This window comes from Vidua chalybeata, chromosome 6 (assembly GCF_026979565.1).
Source record: "Vidua chalybeata isolate OUT-0048 chromosome 6, bVidCha1 merged haplotype, whole genome shotgun sequence".
NCBI lineage: Eukaryota > Metazoa > Chordata > Aves > Passeriformes > Viduidae > Vidua > Vidua chalybeata.
This window is the reverse complement of record NC_071535.1, coordinates 35,003,992-35,023,354: the sequence shown is the minus strand read 5'-3', so window position 1 is coordinate 35,023,354 and position 19,363 is coordinate 35,003,992. Positions and strand designations below refer to the sequence as shown.

The 19,363-nt window shown below is 38.2% G+C and overlaps 1 protein-coding gene across 3 annotated transcripts in view; it reads right to left on the bottom strand.

The window, feature by feature from the left end:
• The window catches only part of SIPA1L1 (signal induced proliferation associated 1 like 1), a 197,157-nt gene that overhangs the window by 133,435 nt on the left and 44,359 nt on the right, over window positions 1-19,363 (bottom strand). The gene's annotated exons all lie outside the window — the stretch shown is intronic.

Genomic DNA, 19,363 nt, shown 5'->3' with positions numbered 1-19,363 from the left:
TCTGCCAGGCATTTAGAGATTGAACACACATTTGGCAACGCCTGAAAGAAAGGGGACATTTAGCAGTGATGTGGCCCACTTTTTTTCCCCTCACTGCTCAACATAAAGTCTGTAACACATGCCAAAAACAAGGGAGAGCAGGAGTTTTTATCTAAGCCACCAGCTGCAGTACCCTAAGAAGTCTCCAAGTGTAGAAGGAAATTTAAAGGTTTCAAAGCTGGTCCTTCCTATTTACCAGGTCCTGTATTATAATCTGTATTTTTTTCAGAATTACTCTTAACATCTGACCTCTGTCTATTGCTACAAAAGGCTTGCATCTCTAGATGATATGAGTCCTCTAAAATTAGACCAGGCAAACAGATGTAACCATGGAGATTTCTGCTGCAGTCCCGAGAACTCTGCAGAGGCACAAGCTGGAGACAGAGCACATACTGCCAAGGAATTTTTGTCCTACTCTCCTCCCACCAAGCTCACGTGTTAGAGGAGATGTACAGTGAATCATATCAAAGAGAGATTAAAATCCAGCTCTAAGTAAGGAGTCTAAAGAAAAACACCTCGATTCCTCTCCAGCCTGGTTTTCCCCAATCTAGTTCACTGCAGAGCTACATGAGCACCTGTACTGACATGAGGCAAAAAGGTACCAGACAGGATAAGCAGAGAAGGATGGTTCCTTTCAGCTGCAATGGCAGCACAAACTGTACATAACCCAGGGTACAAGGGCTATGTATAATAATTGTTGCTGAAATTTGATAGGTTAATAAGCAAATTTTAAGTCACCCATTGCTACTCTCCCAAAAGTACTCCTTTACAGAGTTGAATAAACTTGAATTACCTATTTGCAAGAACACTAGCATCAACAAAATTTCTTTGAGAAATAGCAAATAGTGTTATCAACAGAACTCAAGAAACTAATTATTGCTATCTTTTTTTAGCAATTAAGAATACAGCTGAGGGTTTTTTTTATTGCAAGTTAAATTTAGGCTTATTTACAAAATATTGTGCGAAATTAAGACCTTGGTGAAATGAGAAGCATCAGCAAAAGAGTTGCAGTACACAAAAAATAATAATGCAGTGCAGCAAAAGCAGTTTATAAAAGGCAGAGAGAACTAGAATCATGTTTAAAATAAGGCAACACTCCTAGAAGAACTGCCTCTTAACTTTCATATTGTCAATAAACTGAGTTTGTCTTTTTCATTAGAATCCCATTCTAATTCTAGAATAGAAAAGTTCAATTATAACTTAGCCTAATGAAGTAAGTGTAAGATTTTAAGTGTATTTGTCATTGCAACTGACATTTTGGCAAATCATTTGGGTAGAATGTAAAAAGATAATTTCCACAAGTAGTGGGTGGCCTTCTGGTCAAGAGAACCATTTCCATTTTTTTTTAGGGTGAAATTCTTTTCCAATTCAAGCATTAATAAGATGCATCACAATTCTGACCCAGAACTCTCCATTTCCTTTGGTGTTAAATTATAGACCTGCTGTGTAAAGATGATTTTTTTTTTTTTTTTTGATAAAAGATTGCCTGTGAAGCTCAATTGTGATTGGGAAGGCTGCCTACACAGCAGAGAGAGTGAGAAAACACACACTTGTAAAGCTGAAAAAACATCACTGTAGGCGTATATAAGGAGGGAGGGAAGAAAGAACTTGGTTCTACTGAAGAAGGCTATTTTCTGACATCACCCTTGAACGAACCAAAACTTGTTAATTGAAGACAATTCAAGGGTTGTTTGCTGTGTTCCAGCTATCAATATGCAGTACTACAAGCAAGAGGAGGAATCCTTGCAGATTCATCCCTCTGATCTCAGAATCTGAGGGATTCCACCTACCCAAGGAATGCTTCACTTCCCCCACAACCTGCAAAAGCTGTTCTCATAAAACAGCAAGTCACCTGCAGAACAGCAGTTCAAAGCTTTAAAAGTCTTATATAATTAATAACATTAGAAGTATTGAAATTGTAGACAAAGCTTGTTAAAAACATAAGGAGAGAGAATGCTGTCTGAGAACACCAAGAGTAACTAGCATTTAATCTCAGCAGAATCTAACAGTATTTGAAACTGCTGAAAAAATAACCACAAGAATTTCATATATCTTTCTCATACAGGCTTACAAAAAATATTTTCCTCTCTACCCTACATAGCCTGCAGTCCCTCTTACTCCTAAGAGAAGTAAGCAGGCCTTTCAGCATGTCCTATTAATGAACTCAGATTTTCAAAAGAAAGAAGGAACAAGCATCAGTGGAAAATATCCTTCTTGGTTTACCTTTGGAAGACATCACCTATGAGCATTATAAATCCTTAATAAAGAAGCATCTATGATGTGTTTTCATGCCATCATAAACATATGAAAATATTTTTATTAGCTCTGTCTTTCTCTTCAGAATAAAAACAAAAGGCTTTTGACATATGTGCTTTGGCTGATTATTACCACAATTACTACCAGGGGAATGAAGACAGCCAGGACAAGTTTCACCAGTGAACTTCAATAAACATAAGATGATTCACTGCAGGGAAAAGATGCTGCTTCTCCCATGGCGTTGGCCCTACAACCTATTTTGCAACCAGTCGCAAGGAGACAGGACTTCAGCACCTAATTCCCCTGAGTGTTTGGGTTGGTAACTTCAAAGCCCTGTGCCTAGCAGATGACTGAATTCCTGCACCCACAGAACACTACCACAGCAGAGAACAGCCCACAGAGCAGCACTCCTGAGAAGCCAGCTGCAACCAAAGCTTTTGCAGGGTCCTAAGTTTCATCTCCAGCCAAACATGCTGATCCTGAAGATGCTGAATGACAGAAACTGTAAACTCAACTCTTCTACAACTTTTCAACTAAATGATTGTTAAGGGCTAATGCCTACTACGCATACACATCAGAAACACAGGCAGGACAGGATTTTGAAAAGCACCAAGCCCGACTTGCCCTAAACTATATAGCAAGCAAAAGCAGCACACTCAGCAGAGTCACAACTAAGTTCATAAAATTACTTATAAAATGCTCCTGAGGTTCAGTGAAGCACAAATTCTTCTGGGTCAGAAAGACAAATACGGATGAAGTATCAATGGGAGCTATAAAATTCACCAGCAGGAGAGCCTCCTGAAAAAGAATAATCTGAACCAATGAATATGAAATGACAAAAAAAAAAAATAGGGTGATGTAGAAACAAGTACAAAAAATAATGGTCTAAAAATGTGCTAAGAATTGAAATCCCTTATTCTAGAAAAGGTGGAGTTGTTTATAAAAGAAGGTATATAGATCACTACTAGCCTTTGAAATCATAGCCATCTTGACTTTCACCTTGGTGAACAGTGAAGTACTATCTCTGACATTAGTAAAACCTCTCTCAATACTAATCAACATGAAATTCCAACAAACCAAAAATACATTAAAATATTACACAACAAATGAATCACACATAGAACGTACATCCTAAGAAAGCATATCCCTTCATGCTTAGCTTGTCAAGTTAAAGAAGACTTGCTTCAAGAGTCATGGCCAAAATAATCGGATCTCTTGTATTCTCCATAGATTTTGCTTTTAGGTAAAAAATGAAGGTAAGCCTGCATGATAATTTCTCACTTCTTAGTGAGAACAGAGCAGCTCAAGGTAGTTTGGAAGGCTGTCTTTTACCTTCAGGCTTTAAGACCTCCAGTCAGACTAAAGCTATTAGGAAAGAAAAAAAAGCTAGAAGACCATAGAGGGCTGTCAGATGATACTCTGCTGCGGCTGACATCAAAATTCAGAGAGAACATTTACTTTTTGCTTTTCAGACACTAAGACATTCTGGAGTTTCTCAGGGATATGCTACTGACAAGGAAGTAGGCTGAACTAGTGAAACCTTTTAACTTTCCCATACTCTTGCAAAATAGCTCAGGTTGGGGGAGCGTCTGGGTTTTCCCATTTTATGTGTTTTTTGTCTCAAGGGTAGACTAGAAGTCTGATGCAGATTTACAGCCTGATACAAAGTTAAATACCTTTGACACCATAATTATACAGTATCAATCAAAATTAGTACCATTGCATTTAATTCATTAACTACTCTGCTGCCATGTCAACAGGAGTCAATTACTGGAATACTTAATGTTTTTCTCAAAAGCGGTAGTGAAAATTTCATTTAAATTAATTTAATAGGAAAAGGCTTCTTCTGATGTTCACAACATCGTTCTCCTGAATTAAGTCATAACTCTTCCTTGATTATTCACAACCATCATGGCTTAGAGACTTCCATGCTGAGAGCAGTTTTTCTACAGTGTGACTGTAAAAGCATACCAGTGGCTTAATGTTTACTAACCGTACATTCTACAAGTAAAATACCAACACAAAGAGGATGCTACCAAATTGAAAGAGCTCCTTGTCTATGAACTAATGCTTTTGTCCAGATTTGGACTAACTGAAGTGAAACAGAGTTTACAGAGCACAACCCTGAAAATGTGAACTTTGGAGTTGTTCCTGATAACAGTAAGCACTTTAGTGCAAGGAATGCAAATACGACAGTTTGCAATGAAGAAAAACAACAAATACAGAGAGGCCACTTCCCCCGCCACTTACTTTAGGTAATGACCCATCCTTCATACTAATATTACCTCTTTAAAAGTTAGGCTTTCTCTTCATAGAAGTAATTATTTTACTCTTCAGTCTAGCTGTCACAGCTAAGCTACAAAAGGACAGGATTTTACAGAGTAGAATAAGTTACTGCTGCCAAAGACAGAACTAATCTGTCTATGGCAGAAAATACTGGAGAAACATTTAGAAAGGGCAAATTCAGCACAGAATTTGCACATCCACAAACTCACTGTTTTTCCATTCTGCTTTCCCAGCCCTTCCCCCAGGTAATTTTAAGCCACCTGTCTGCTGTTAAAAGAAAGACTGAGCTGGTGTCTCAACTGACTTTGGAATTTTAAAGCTGTTTGTCATTAAAAACAGAAGAAGCACCATAGAGAATATGCTGCTGTTATGATGCTTTCACAGGCTGATAAGTGTTCAAAGTGCTTAGCAGATAAGGTACATATCATTAAATAAAACGTAAAGAAGGGGAAATCAAGGCAAGAGGACAGTGAGTTGCCAGGGTCATCCAGCAGCCAAGTATTCATCCAAAATACCGGCCTTCCAACTTCGAGCACCCATGGAAAAGGTGAATGACTTCTCTTTACAGGAAGGCTTTTCAGCAACACTTCAATAAACTGGTAATACACAAAATTTGAACAAAAACATTAGCTATACAAATTAGGTGTCCAAAACAAGAAGACAAAGAGCTCCCTAACAGTGTACAAGGTAAAAGCCATGAAGTGCTATCACTGAACATGTGTCACCAAACAAGACGTGAAATCACAGTTGCCCCATCTTTCATAACATACTAGAATATTGCAGAAGCTCCATTACTTGACCCTTTACCACAAAGGGCATTTAAGCCAGGAGTATCCAAATATAGATTCTGGTTAGTGCTGTAAGCATCACTTATCTAAGTCTCCAGCCTCCTTCACAGCACACCAGCAACATCCACCTGCTACAGAAGGAAGCTTCCCAATAAAAAGCTGTATAGATGCTTTCTGCCTGTAAAATTCACTAAAAGAGGTATTAACTACATACTATAGTTTCAAAATATCCAAGGTAATATGAAAAATTACACTGTTAAGGAGAATTTGTCTTCAAAAGCTTTGACACTGTGTCAAACTGAAAATCCTAGTAATTTCTAATTTTGACACTCCATAAATCATATCTTCTATCCCTAACTGAAAATTCAACTATAACAACAAGATTCTTCAGCTAGAAAGCTTTTTGCATATGTAAACAAACTTCTGCTCTGCTATGTTACAAGCCTCCATTCAAGGGGGAAAAAAAATTTCATCTACAGGGCATTTGAGATAAAGCAGAACTCATTATTTCCATCCTACTGAAAAAGTCAAAAGTAAGATATTCTAGATATTCTCTCCTGCATTTCACAGAAACTGATCATCTGTTATTTTACAAGACACAAGCATCTTACATCTCCATTCCCATTTGATTCACTTGGCAGACTCAGTCATTTCCATTAGAGTTGAGGTTTCTCTGCCCATTCAAGGACCTTCATGCTTTTTGCCAGATTAAGATAACATTTAAAAGGATTCTTTGTTTCACCAGCAAACTTCCAAACTGTTTTGTATTCTTTTCAGTAGACAGCTCATTTATCCACTTTTCAAGATATAAAATATTTCATAGTTGTCCTCTTGGTCACACAACGCTTCAGGAAACAAGAAAAAGTATTTTTCTGTCTGCTTAGACAGTATCAATATTATTACAGCTTGCATTAAAAAAGTTTTGTAAAGAATTTATTGAAAACAGGCAGTCTAGCAATTTGATCACATGTCTAGAGCTCTGCATAATTCAAGCAAGCAATTTTACTTGTCTGCTTTGCAATTTTCCTATTAATGAAAATAATATTTACCTCACAGGGGGTCAGAACGATTAATTTCCATGAAGAGCTTGAATCTAAAGCAGAGGATAATTTGATAGATCTCCAAGGAAAAAGGGTAAAGGAAAAACAAATTAGATTTTATACTCCATTTCAAATGAGAAAATATTTGAATTGCAGCAGAACCAGCTACAGAATATTAGTAAAATTGCACATTAAAAAAAAGAAAACTCAGTGCTAATATAATTCTTCTTGAACTACATGCCCAGCCTTGAACAGCAGCAGCCTCTTCAACGCCAGATTTTTATATGAACAGACAAGTTTTGGAATCTGCCTTGATTCTTGTCCATTTCAAAGTTGCTGCCATTTCATTAATAAAAGGAAATGTTACGTTCTAAGAATTTTGTGCTCATTTATCTGTGGGAAGAAAGAGAATTGCAGAACACTCTGAACATAATAATTTTAATAAACCCAAACCAAAAGCGAAATACAAGAAATACCTTGTGAATCCAGAGACTTATTACAGCTAACTATTATGGATCCATGAAAGTTCATTCCCAGCTTCAAATGTTCAACTCAAGGCCAGGAAAGGTACCCAGTTGGTGTCAGTGGACTACACTGACCCTGACACTAGATCCATAACCTTTAAAAGTACCATGGTCTGAAGCCAAATGAATAATTATGAGATGCAACACTGAACTCAAGTTAGGGGATGGAGATATAAGGAAGACAGGGGTCTTCTGCTGGAAGGGGACTAAAATAGCACATTTGTTTATCTACAAATGCTGCAGTCAAAACGTATTGTAACTAATACCCTTGGAGAGAAACATACACTGCTGAACAATTCATGATTTTATCATAAGAGGAATACTAGACCCTTGTTTCTAATGAAACTGCAATTCTAATGAAACAAACTAAGAAAATTATTCGTATGAGAAATTAGATTATGAAGGAACGGAACAGTAAGGCTATACATTCTTAATGAAGTACATGAAGCGCTTCTACTTGACCACAACCTGAGATTCTACACTTCAGTAATTGTTCATTCATGCTGGAGAAAAACATAACCTGGAAGTACAAGAGCAGAATAGTGACTAAATATAATGACAACACACGTTTGACTTAATAAAATGACAATGTACTTTTTTTTTTTTTAGATGTAGAAACAGAGTTTATTTTTATTTTACAAAAAGATACTCTTCAAGGAAAGGTTCTCCAGTGTTATAAACTGCAGACCTCCAGCACCAGGCTAGTGTAATTGACCAAAAATTACAGAAGCTGCAGAAGCAACTGTTAGATGCTAACCTAAAACTAAAAAGGGTGTGTGGAGAACACAACACTGGCAATAAGGGAGACTGTGTTTTTTTCCAAGCCACAGAACCACAGAGGAGGTGCAAACACCTCCACCAGCAGCTGCACACCTCCAGAAGAGTCATGTTGTTTTCAGCAGCTCAGCTGAGCCACAGAAGAACCCGACTCACCCAGCCAGAAGCACCCACTATCCACATCCAGTTCTTTATTCAATACACTCTGTGTCTCAGAGATTTCCATTAGAGAGAAAACTCTAATCTTACACCAAGCTAAGAATTCCAAATGTAAAAGGAGAATTAGTAAGAAAAGCATAAAACCTGTATCTACTGCAAATGAACATTTTTTTTTTCAGTAATTTCACAATCCAAATAGCATCTTCTGCTTTAGTCCATTTGAATCATAATCCAGCACAGTCAAGAATCCACAGGAACATATCAATTCTTCATCTGCTTCCCTATATCCTTTTGTGCAGAACATAAACACTTTTCTAAATAAAGGCTTTAAGAATGCTGTCTGAATGGTTCATCCAAACAAGCATGCCAGCAAAGGTATATTCCACCAGCTGAATGTGAAAATAAATAGTGGCTATAAATCTTGAGAGAAAATATTAACACATTTTCCCTTAATTTTTCATAGAATTATTTGTCCATTCATATCCAACAACTGAAAAGTTGTACAACTCAGTGAGCTACAGTAAGAGGAGAGTTAGATATCAATGCTATTAGGTGGAAGTTGTGGACTCCACATGACATTCCTCCAAATATGTAGATACAGGAATGTCTCCAGCAAAAGAAGTTATTCTCTTACATCAAATAAGATACCTGAAGTCAAGTAATCATTCTGAAATACTGTCCACATCATTCTTACCTAAAAAAAGCTTTCCTGCATGCCTGAAGTAATATCCAACAATCTTAATTTTTTTCCATTGCAAGAGAACACACAGACAAAGCTTCACACTGTTTTACAAATAGGAAAATGTAGAAAAGACCATCTCAGATGCACTGTGGCCATTTAAATTACTTAACAGCATTTTGTTTTCCCTACACATTTGCACACCCACTATGAAAATCCATAGGGTTATATGATGCCATTGACAGTGTCTACAAGAAGCCTATGGCAGGTCTTAAATTATTTTTATCCAGTCTTAACAATATGACAGCATCATTACTACAAATGCACGATGATTGGTTTCTGATGGGCCTAAGAAAAGCTCAGGAAAGAAAACATTAGTAATGCATTACATGGAATTGAAACAATTTAGAGCAAGAACTTGGGGCACAAGCACAATTTTAACAAATCCTACTTATAAAAAAACCCAGACATACCATAAGTGTCAGCCAATTTCAGAAACATCCTATTAAGGCCATACAGAGCCAGTCAAACACATTATGAAACACGTACATGCTTCTGGCTGGGGAGAGGCAGAGCTTTCTTGGCCCATCTCTGGGAGTGTTGGCTTTCATCAGAATTGATCCCTCGACTCAGCCCACCCTGCAGCTGCACACATCTGTAAGCAGAGGAGGTAGGAAGGAGCAGATGCTGCAGGAGGACAAAAGCATCATGTGCCCTTCAAGGGGCTACATGGGCTTGTGCCAGGCTGCCCCTGACACCCGGAACTTCCCAGGCAAAAAGTTCTCTGTTTTGCTAGGAAAATACAGATTCCATCCCATACTGCTAAAAGAGCAATTGCCAAGAGAGGGCTGAGCTCCAAGACAAACTAATGAAAAATCTCATCCTATTGGCTTTACTAGTTACCTCAGGCTACTGTTCATTGCTTTGAGGAAAAAAAAAAACACCTGAACTTCACCTGAAATACCAATTTTATCAGGTACAAGCATAATTAAAATCCTTACATACACCCCAAAATTAGGCTTGGATGCACTTTTGACTCTTATTCCAAGAGATTCAGCAGAAACTTTTGAAAAAAATACAGCAGGTGACTGATGTAAAGGGAATTGAAGACACACTTCTGCAGCCCTAATGTCCCACAGATCGGAGACAAGCGAAGCCCAGACTGGAGCATTCTGTTAATGGACCTTCTTCCATTCATATGTATTGCAGATTCCTAGAGTATCCTGAGTTGGAAGGGACATAAAAGGATCGCTGGCCCTGCACAGGACACCCCAAGAGTCACACCATGTGCCTAGAAGCATTGTCCAAATGCTTCTTCAACTCTGTCAGGATGGGGCTGTGACCACTTCCCTACTCCAGTTGAGCCTGTTCCAGTGCTCAACCACCCTCTGGGTAAAGAACCTTTTCCTGATATTCAACTTAAATCTCTCCTAACACAGCTTCATGCCATTCCCTTGGATCCTGCTACTGAATATCAGAGAGAGGACCTCAGCACCTCTCCTGAGAAGTCACAGACAGCAATGAGGTCTCCCCTCAGTCTTCTCCAGGTCTAACAAGCCAACTGACTCCAGCTGCTTCTTAGATGGCTTTCCTTCTACACCTTGCATTTTGTAGCCGTCCACTCCCTTATAGCCTTGTATCTTTTTTATATTGTGGTGCCCAAAACGGCACACACCACTGGAAGTGAGGCCACCGCAGGGCAGACAGAGAGGGACAATCCCCTCCCTTGCTTGGCTGTGCTTGATTCCCCCAGGACAGAATTGGCCGTGCTGGCTGCCAGGGCACTGCTGACTCATATCCAAACTTGCCAACAACCAAGACCCCCAGGTCCCTTTCCACAGTGCTGCTCTCCAGCCTCTCATTACCCAGTCTGTCTGTATATCCAGGGTTGCCCCATCCTGGATACAGAATCCAGCACTTGTCTTTGTTAAAATTTCATCCATTTGGTGACTGCACAGGTCTGTAATTTGTCCTGGTGTCTCTGTGGGACCTCTCTGTCTTCAAGGAATCAACAGCATCATCAGCCAGCTTACTCAGTATGCCTTTGAGTCCTATATCCAAGTCATTTTTTAAGATGTTGTAAGAGAACAAGGCCTAAAATGGAGCCCTACAGAACCCCACTAGTGACCAGTCACCAATTTGATGTAACCCCATTTCCTATAACCCTTCTCTTTTTATAGACACCCACCAAACTGCCCAGCTTCAACTCCAGTTAAGCTTTGGCCACATGATTTTCTCCCCACAGTGGCAAGCAGCTCCTCTATTCCTTCCATGACAGCAGACTCTGCTTCCTCTGGACATGCACTTTCTTTTTCTGCCTGAGCTCTAACAGAAGATCCTCGCTCAGCCAAGCCAGCCTTCTGCGTTGTCTGCTCGATTTTTCCAACATTTAAAAAAAAAACTGAACTAATTTTTAAGAAAGATCAGAAATTATAATCTAGCAATTACATAAAGGAACAATTTCCAGCTCAGTTTCAAATACTTGGAGAACACAACATTACTGACATGTTAAATCAAAAGATGTTTGGGCTCCAAAATAAAGAGATACACCATCCCATATCTCACTTCAGTGTCTGGGTACAGAATAATTAGCAGTTCCAGTTTGGACTTAGTAAACAGAAATGTTATACTTGAGAAGGAAATGTTTGCAAAACTAAAGATATGTATTTTTATGCTGTTTCAGAGGGCACTACATACTTGGTTAAGATGATGGCCTCAAAGGACTTCACCATCACCAGGGTTTCACGCACCACAGCCACATAAAGCCAATGTGCTAAGGAAACATGACTCCACTGCACAGGGAGTACACACACAACAAATCCATATGCAGCACAGGATTACAAGGTGCACACATTTTTAACAATTTTACAAACATTCTCTGCAGACAGATTGGTTGCACACTGAATACCCAAAATAGCTGGTAAGATACCCGAGAACAGCTGTCAGTAATAACACAAAGCTTACTCTAGAGGAGAAGAGACTTCTATCATGCTGCTCACTCACTCTTTTAAGTGCAATAGAGTCTCAATTTACAGTCTTAGGTTGCTTTCAACACCAACATACCTTGATCATAAGTATTCCTCACACTTCTCTGGCTTTTTCAAATATTTGGGTTTTAACAAAGCCCAAGTAAGGCAAGATAGGAATGTTTGCTTTTAGCCAAAAGAATGCTCCTAGTAATCCCTGCACCAGGCAGCAGACTGCACACAGTTTGGCAGAGGAGGAGACAGGAATATTAATGCTGTATAAGGCTCCAAAGGAAAACTACCTTCACCAAAGCGTGCCACCAGCATAGCAAATGCTCACAGACTCACTCTTCTCACTCAAGCACATCACATTTTGCATTAAACAAGTTATAAAAATAAATTCCAATATGCTGCAAATCAAATCTTAACTAACTGTATATTGAAAGAGAAAAACTATTAGAGCACATACAAAAGGATCATTTCAGGAAAAAAAAAAAAGCTGTAATCTATGAACATCAGATGTAAATAATGTCAATGTGACTAAAAGAAAATATCCCTTGAAAATAAAGGTAGCCTACAACAACAAAAAAACCCTTTAGATTCATGATTTCACCACTCAACACAAGTCCTGAAACCTTTCCTCCCTGTTGTAGGCAGGGAGAAGAAACCCCAGAGACAACTGTGAGGGTCTTGGGAGGATCCTACCCTCTAAGCAAAACCAAGGCAAACTACTCCAAATCAGTTCACACCAAGAAAAAACACACTTAGGTAATGGAAGACTAATTTGGCTATATGGTAATTAACACAAAATACTCTGGCTATTGAGAAAATACTATAGGAACTCTCCTCTTAGAAATTGTCTACCAAAAATGTGTGTGCATTGTGTTTATGTTTAATTTTCCATCAAGCCAAATTCTGGTTCACATTCACTAGTTTGCCAAAAATTGTGCATAGATATGGAAGGAAAGGGCGAAAAATGAGAGAACAGCAAGATGCCAGACTCCTTACTTAATGAAATTACTGGCTAAAGCCTACTCACTTTTTACAGATTTTTTTGTGGACTTCAAGCAGTTTATAAATACATCTTTCTATCTGAGAAATACAGCCTAAAGATTTCCAACAATTTACCTTTAACTGTAGTTGTTAATATTTTTTCAAGCATACTTGTATTCAAAGCACAAATACCACACTGGAAGACTCGGGTATTTTTTTTGCAGCTGTATTTTTGTTTGGCTTATTTCATAAACCATTTGTTTCTCAGTAAAATGCATACATAATGGGATATCTGCCCTTAAACAAGCTCAAGTAAAAGGTTCTACCTTCCTCCTCTTTCCTTTCAGGCCTTAATTGGCAGATGGTCAAGAGGATGTTTATAGTAATAGAGGATGTTTATTAACCAGGTTTCATAGGTTAGAGAAGCTGGTGCCTTAATAAAAACATGTGACAATGCTTTTTAGCAACCAAAGTACTCAAAATGAAATGCATTCAAATAATTATATTTTAAAAATACTTCGGAAATACTGATCCTGAACTCACATGTGCAAAGCTGCTTTCTTACCCTACACCTCTGTGGATCTAAATCCCCAAAATACAACTTCTTTCAATCTCTGTCATATTTAAACATCCCTTTAATTCACAGCGAGTTCCAACAACTCTTATGGAGTAAACAGTTTCCAGCAACTCACAGGTTTGAGAATGAAACATAAGAATTCCTTGTTGTCCTCAGACTACAATTTTGATTAAACATCCTCTTCTTTTTACCAAACTTTCACTATGTCTTTAACTTATTAACCAGGTCACAAGTCAGATTTGCACAAAATTGACCCAGCTAACCACAGAAACACAAAAGCTATGTTAGCATACTGGATTTGCATGGATTACAGAAGACATTGTTCAACCTTACAAGCCAGGACTAATCCATAGTCAGTGTGTAACTTCCTTACTGAAGTCTTCAAACATTTCTCCTTATCACCCTTTTGTGAAACAAAAATGTCACCACTTCAGAGGCATAAATGAGGTAGGCAAACCGAAGGTCAGAGAGCCACTCATTGGGCATCCGTGGTGCCCTCAGGGCCTCCCTAAGGCAGCCAACCCACAGCTAAGTACCACCTCCTCCTTGAAGAAGCAGGAGCTGCAGAGGGCAGGAGTCTTGGCTTTTTCCACTCTCTCAGCCCTTTCATGTTCTGTCATCAATTAGCAGCTGATGACCTGGTGAACCTGATCAGGAGAGCCAGCTCAACTGGAACCCGACGCATCTTCTCTGGCAGGTTAGTTCTGACACAAAAAGCAACTCCCGCTCAAATCTGCTGAATGCCTCTCAGAATTCCCAGACTAGCTTGGGAAGCTGCAGAGGATTACAAAACCTCAGTTTTCTGAGTAAATTCAGACTGGATGAAAATTGGCCAGGGAGCTACAATATTAAATATCTACATTGCTTTATGCCTTTTTCCAAAGTTTCTCATCCTCTTGAGCATCTTTACTGTCTTATGCCCAGGGCCACCTAAACCACCAAAGTGAATCTGGTTTTCAAACAAACCATCACACCACCAGGGCCTAATCAAGCACATCCACCCAAATCAAAAAAAATGCATCTCACACAGAACAAGACGACTGGAATCCACATCACTCAGTAAATACAGACACTGCTAGTTGAGAATTCAGGAAGGGGGTGGTTGTACTGGTTATAAAGGGTAAATGAGCATTTCTCAAATTTGAGACAGTGCAATTGATTCCCTCCACCCCCCATACCTTTTCTTTTAATCAATAGATCCAGGAACTGTAATACATGAACTAAGACTTAGTATGTGCAAACCTGACTATTCACAAAATGACTCACAAAACTGTCTACTAAAGACTAAGACTTTTGCCTTTAAAAGATATTAAACTGCATTTTAGCTCCTAAAACTACTACATATTAATAAAATATTTTTGTACATTTTTGTAATAACTATATTAATATGTATCTAAAAGGAAACTTCTAAATAACTTTTAAGCTTAGTATTACTTCTAAAATAAAAATAACATCTACAGAAAACTACCAGATATTGATACAGGTGACATATTTAGCAACTTTCAGAATGGACTATAAGTATAGTTGTCACACATATACAGCACACTAATTGCAAATACATAATAGATTTTGCTCTAGGGAACAAATTCATGTTTTTAAAACATGGGAAATCAAAAGCTTATTAAGGATTTTTAATTGTCTGTGACCTAGACAAGATAACTGGTATACTGCTCACTGTGTATCATTGAAATGCCAGTAATTTCCCTGAAGACCAAAGCAGATCTTATCAAATGACTACTATGCCCTGAGGAGGTCATAAATTAGTAATAGCATGCAGTGACTTGATACTGTGTAGGGGGAGAAGGAAGGTGGAAAAAGAATACACATTATATCAATGAATTGCAACTCACTCCTGAACAGTATGCTATCATCAGTTTCACCACCTGGTGAAAGGACAGGTGAAACAGGCAAACCACTTGCAGGCTCCCCAGGAAGACACATAGCCCTTCAAAGAAATTTTCCATGCAAGTCACATCATGTCAACCCCCTAGTATATCGAAGACATGATTAGTTCTGAAGTTGGTGACAGCAAGTTACAGCTTTGAAAGATTGACTTGGTTTTAGAAAGGGAACCAAACATCTGTACATTTTAAGCCCTGTAAAATAAAGAATTGAGAGCACAGCTACAACAGCAATACAGGTACAGAAGGCCACCTTGGCAGCAGATGTACTGTATCAGAGATACAGAAATCTGAAGTATGTCCCATGGATCAAAACACATACTCCTGCATTATGTTACTCCAGTGTTAGGTGTTCACAGTATCTTATTCCAGCACAACTGGCCAGGACAGAGGACTGGATTCCAGGAAACAGGCACATCATTCAGAGAGAAGGGATACTTTGGGGCACACTAATATGAGAACTATTTAAAAAAAAGAGAACTACTACTACTACTACTTAGAAGTCATCTAAGAAACAGGGCATTATAAGATGTACAAAATGTCACCACTGTGACAGAAGTCACAAATGCATAATAATCAAGGAAAAAAAATGGGTTTCTTTTAGGTGCAAAGGCTATAGCACATACAAAACAAACTGATCCCCAAATTTTTGTGTTTGCTTCTAACCTTTTCCCAGATGTTTCAGGTTTCTCAGCTGTGGTCTCAGTTCTCGCTGGAGGTGAAGCACCCAGTACAACTTGCAGGAAACCATTATATAACTTCACTGTTCTGGAACAACGATGTTTCTTTCAGATACCTTTTGTTTATATTGGTAAACCCACATATAAAAATATTTATACACAAGATGCTGCCAAGTTAGTCCAGAAATAGTGGATTATTTCCAGTTCAGATTCTGTAGACATTTCGTTCACAGCTCTCATTTGTGCCCATGGCCATTCCATGTGGCCACTGCTGCACAAATCCATTTACACCAACCAAACTACAGGTTGGTCCACTACCAGTTCACCACTGAAATAGCCAGGTTTCATTCTATATTATTTTATTTCTGAGATGCAAATACATTATTTATATATAAAAGGGCTTTTTTTCAATCCCCCTCCCGCCCCAATTTTTTCATATAACCAAATTTTCCTTACATTGATTTAAATCCATGCTCATATCTAGTTTTCTCAGATTTCCTCGAACGTAAATCAAACATACAATGCATCTTCTTTTTCACCTACCAAATAAAATAGAAACATTCAGAAAGTAACTGATTTCTGAAGGGCATTGCAGGACACTGCTGCAGCTCATTTATAGCTTCCTTTTGGGAAGGTAAAAGAAAGGAAATAATTATTTGAATTCTCACACAATCCAATCAGTTTGACTCAAACATGTGCCTTAATACAGGCATTACTGTCAAAGTAGGGAGAAAGGCTAAATATCAGCAAAAAGTTAAATCACACAAAATTATTTTGTTTTCAGGGTGATTGTGTCATTTTCTTCTTTAATCAGAAATGTAGAAATCCTATTAATTCAAAATACATCCTTCTGCCATGCAGATAAAACCAATAATATTCCTAACCCCAAACTCCAAACAAAAAGGCATTAGAGGAACTGGTGATCTTGGTCTTTCCCCCCACAAGCTAATGAGAAAAATCCTAAAACTGCAACAAAATGCTAAATCATAACAGTAAACACTGGATTTAGTGGACTTTGCAACCAACCATAGCTTGATGTCAGATCTTAAGAGCCTACGAACATAAAACATATGACTATATTAATGTCCACATGAGTTGAGCAAAGAAACAAACAAAATTATTATTTCTAATTAAGGAGCGATAACTGGGGACTCTGGTAAAGACTGGGAGTTAAGAAGTAAACTTACAACCAACTTAACATGGAATTATACTTATGTTGACTAATACAAGTAAACTAGGCATGTCACCCTCCCTGGTTTCAGATATCTGTAGGAAGGCAAGGTGTGCATTTACCAATATTACTTCTAGTTGTATAAGACTCATATCCACCCCTCTGGAGCTTTCCACCTACCATGCTGATCTTGCCATTATCCACCAAGCCACTGAAGTGAATACTACAGTGTAAGCCAAGCAGGAGTATCTTAAACATAACATAAGAAAGGGACAAAAAGGGCAAAGAAACAATTCTGCAAACCAAGCTCAAGGAAGAAAATCTTATCAGGTCTCAAGGGGGCTGCTGGAGTTTAAAGATCAGATATTTTGGTACACTGGACTGTTTCCATAAACACCTTTCTTTGAAACGGATGTTTCTTTCTTTGAAACCTTTCTTTGCCTCCAACTCATAACCTGCTACATGCTGTCACCTTAAGAGGTACTCTGAGCTCAGAGAAAAGAGAACAAAATTGGGAAAAGCTTCAAAGGTTCAGCTGGAGCAAAAGGTTCAGCTGGAGCAAGCTGAGAAACAGTACACAGAGACAGTTACTTGCTATGTAACACTAAAGGCAACAAAATCACAAGTAAATTCCCCTGCTTGTAAGAAAGCACTCCTAAAAGGTACACCCCAAGAAACAATAACTACTTTATAAAAAGACCTTTATAAAAGGCGATGTTTCCATGTCCTGTGAGAAAAGGATTTGCACTATGAAAAGCTTTGTACACTGAACCTCTGATAGAGGCAAAGCAACAACAAGAGTTGCACAGTACTCACATCTGAACTTTAATTAAAGGTTCTTGTAGGGTTTTGGCTTTTGTGGCTGGAAGAACTGGTCACTCAGCTTATGCAAGATTAAAATGAAATAAGAGCCTCAGGTACAGATAACCTCATAACCTCCCTGCTTTGCAACATGGGAAGCCAGTGCCACAAGAGGCCTGCCATTGTTCTTCACAGTCTCAATAGTGTCTCAAACCCTGAAGAGAACAAGCTGCTAACAGTTCTCAAGCTGGCTTCCTCAAACAGAACATATTCAGGTAATTTTTTAATTGCTGAAACATGAGGTAATGATGCTACTACTACTTTGAAACATAATACAATGAAAATTTTAAAAAAGAGCAGTCCCTCCACAAATGCTTCAGTAATTTTACTTACAGCAACGCTCTTGCTGAAGTTAACTGGACTGCTCACAGATTAAGTGCCCTCACAATGCTACAACTGGGAACTAACTCTTAGGGCAAAAAAGTACGTTCAGTAACTTCTTCATAATCTTAAAACAAGTCAGTTGGGGGAAAAAAAAAAAAAAAAAAAACTCCAAAATGGAACATATCCTTGCAATATCCCATCTGCTCATCCACTAGTCTTGCACAAGTTAACTCATTCGTTATTAGCAAATTTTAAAAGATGACTAAAAATTATCATACTGGAGATTGGACAGGTAAGTATGTCCTGTGTAAAACACATCCCAACCCCCTCACAAAAAATACCTGTAAATCAACAGACAATAGGCAACTATATATATATATCCAACTTGAGAAAACCCTCATCAAGTTTAATTTTGCAAACCTAGTCATGCATGTTGTCTGGAACACACCTTTTACACATTCTCTCATTTCTAATACACTGTACTAGTTATTCCTGGCTTGTAATTCTAGCTAAGCTTTGCTGCTGACTCTCCAGGTAAAATTAAAATTTCTGCTAAACTAGAAATCTGAATATATTTTTAAAACAGATTGATTCTTTTCCCTGTCTGGCCAAATGAAAGCATCTTTGCTTTTGGCCAGCCCTAAAGAATTATAATATTATCAAATATTAGTGATTTGGAATGACTTCTAGGTACTCTTCTGGAGAAATACTACTTGAGGAAAAAGGCCACCATTTTATAGCTAGAAATCAATCAAGTAATTTAGCTACATGAATTCTTCCTCTCTTCTCTACCTTTACTTCCACTGTACTAACACAATGGTATTTAGTCACACATAAGAAGAACTGGTATCAGAGGCAAAGCCAAAAGCATATCTGCGAGACAAAGAAAGTCACATTCACAAAACTATTTCAGGTAAACAGCAATGCATCAACAGGTGTGCAAGGAATAAAAGAAAGGCATTTAACTGCAATTGCACTGCAATGTTCTTTCTGCATTACCAACATGATGGAATACACAATCACCCATTCCCTCAGTACTAATGAGCTCTGTATAATACACAAAAAAATATTCTCAGGATGTCCCAATTCTGTAAGCAGGCAGAGATTGCACAAGCTGTCTATAGAAATCTATGTTCTGTAGTACAATTCAGAACTGTGGCTCTACTGGAAAACATTACCTGTAGGAAGATACTTCGAGCATAAAACCTACCTTTTCAATTTTTTATGCTGTTTTGTTAAAGCTAGAGCAGGAACACGAAGTCTCTTTTGACTTGAAGGTGTATTTTCAATATAACCTGCTTTCAATTTTTTCAAATGAGAAATGCAATACACTGATTTCAGC